This window comes from Limulus polyphemus, unplaced genomic scaffold (assembly GCF_000517525.1).
Source record: "Limulus polyphemus unplaced genomic scaffold, Limulus_polyphemus-2.1.2 Scaffold5828, whole genome shotgun sequence".
Classification (NCBI taxonomy): Eukaryota; Metazoa; Arthropoda; class Merostomata; order Xiphosura; family Limulidae; genus Limulus; species Limulus polyphemus.
Genome location: NW_013671438.1, coordinates 37,852 through 40,760, shown reverse-complemented (window position 1 = coordinate 40,760; position 2,909 = coordinate 37,852).

The following is a 2,909-nucleotide window of genomic DNA, read 5'->3' as shown; positions in this document are numbered from 1 at the left end:
GAAGAAACTGGACTGGCGTGATATGCAGGTATCTTTTCTACCTGCTTTAGTGATATAGAGTTCTAAAAAAAGTATGTTTTGTTTATTCATTTTTCGTGCTGTAATGGCGGCAACACGTGATCTAGAAAGTCATTAAGGATACCTTGTTCTAGTTGCTTGGTTACTCTGTGTCTTTCTTGCCCAAAAGGATATTGCAGTAACATATGTTACGTATCACAATATATTCCGGACGTTTGTTTGTTTGTTTTGAATTTCGCGCAAAGCTACACGAGGGCTATCTGCGCTAGCCGTCCCTAATTTAGCAGTTTAAGACTAGAGGGAAGGCAGCTACTCATCACCACCCACCGCCAACTCTTGGGCTACTCTTTTACCAACGAATAGTGTGATTGACAGTCACATTATAACATCCCCACGGCTGAAAGGGCGACCGTATCATAAAATGGATACATGTTGACATTTAGTTCATTTCTAAATCGAAGTTATCATTTATCTCAGTTTCATGCTATTCGAAATTATATGTTACGTAATAAATTGGAGACTCGTTCGGGATATGGCCCGTCATGGCCAGGTGGTTAGGGCGCTCAACTCGCAATCTGGGGGTCGCGGGCTCAAATCCCCGTCCCACCAAACATTATATTATTGGTTTGCTATAGTTGGTGTTCTATAAACCTCGGAAGCTATAACTGTGATTGTTATAACGCTTATTAATCGGGAACTTCAGATATTTGACCAGGAACGTTTATAGATTTCGAATATTACAAACCATTTAATTGCTTCAACAAGTGGATTCACATCGGACATTAGTATTTTTACGAAAACATTATATAACTTCAGCTGTGCACAACTCGGCGTGTAGCCGGCGAAGAACGAAGAACAGAGAGCTAGCTAGCTCCCTGTTAAAGTGAATTGTATCTACATCTACTCAAAATTAATTCGCTAATCGTGAACCCTCGATAAGATATCAAGGAAGTTCCAGACCAGATAGAAGACTAAATATTGTTTGTAAGTTTGTAAAACCTTTGTACATAGATTATTAGTTGTAATAACTGTTATTGTAAATTGTGTTATTGTTTCTATATTAAAATATATTTGTATTAAAAAAACTGTGTGTATCAATCTTGTTGGCAACAGTAGAAATGTACATAACTTATATTGTTAAATCTGTATTACAAAATTTTCGCCTATTCACTAAAATTGTAGAAAATTCTCGAGTGTAAGAATCAACAATATATGTGTGTAGTAAACACTGGTGTATTGTTAATATTGTTGCTTAAGCTGAAATTTCAAGAAACTCTCCTCAAACCTATAAATATAATCAACGCGAAGCGCCAAAGACAGTAATAAATTTAACTTAAACAAACATCGATATTAAAATAGATATTAAAGTAACTGGCAATGTGATAAACTTTTCTGGTAGATTATGATGTTGACTATAATATAAATGTAATGGCCGACCAATGTTGTGAGGGAACAAATCTCACGTGGTGATACTGTAAACTGGACAAAGAAAGCGGGTTTACCTGTTGAATTCAGGAATGTATATCTAATATATAAAGCTAAGTTTATGTCTGTTTATTGCACCTTTCAGCCCCTATAACAGTAAGCCTATAAAGATACGGAATCAGCCTACTCAGGTTTAATGTCTGTGACATCACATTTTTAGTGTCAATGAAAACTTTGTAATCTATTTTTTTTTCACAGAAAACGGACCGGATTTTTGGTCTGATTTAAGTGGAAATAATGTCAGAAAAACATATGCGTATTTTATAGAGAGATGTGCTGCCGTTGTGGTGTCAGAATAAAAATCCATCAAACGCTGTTGCGTCTACAGACAAACATGATTATTTTTTTTTTATAGAAAAGACAAGTTAAACCCGCGAAATTCTGCAAAAAATAAATTGGTTTTTATTCAATTTATTTTGTGAGGGGAGAGGGGAGTTAAGTAAGATAAACATATCTGACGCTGATTATGTACCTCAGACTAAAATGTCGAGGGAAAGAAAAAATAATTCTGATTGCCAGTCACCATCAGAAAAACGTAAGTAACAAAAGCGGCAGAGTGATACTCCACAAGAAAGGGAAATACGCCTTGACAACCAACGAAAAAAACAAGCTGCTCATTGTCAAGCCGAGACTGAGCAAGCGCGGCAATTTCGCAGAGACAGTGACGTCATCCTCCACGTAGAGAGCCATTCGCAAGAAGCATCAAGAACACGAGACCTACGTTTGGTCCTATTCATTTAAAAATAACTAAACATCGGTCCTTTGTTCCGGTAGTACCCGGGCAACGCCGGGTAAGGATAGCAAGTTTATATATATATATATTATTTCGATCGTTACGCTTATACGATTTTTACAAGCTTAGAGTTATGCTATATATTTACCTTCATTACAGTAGAAACATTAGAAACAAAAATATATATATATATTTACTTGGAGTGACGTCACTTATCGTGTTTGTTTTTTTGAGATTATGATTTGTATATAAAATGATGTGTGGAATAAATTATCCTAAAAATTGTCCTTTGCTTTATTTGGTCCTTGTTTTCCAATTTTGAATATTAATAAAGAGAACGCTAAGCAATAACAATGAAGAATAAGTTAACAATATAACGAAGTTAGAGTGAAAAAAACCCCCAGTAGCACAGCGGTATGTTTGCAGACTTACAACGCTAGAATCCGGGTTTCGATACCCGTGGTGGGCAGAGCACAGATAGCCCATTGTGTAGCTTCTGCTTAATTACAAATAAACAATAGAGTGAAGGTTCGTGACAGTATTTCAGGAGGCAGTCAGTTGCTACACATAGAGTGAAAGATCGTGACAGTATTTCAGGAGGCAGTCAGTTGCTACACATAGAGTGAAAGATCGTGACAGTATTTCAGGAGGCAGTCAGTTGCTACACATAGAG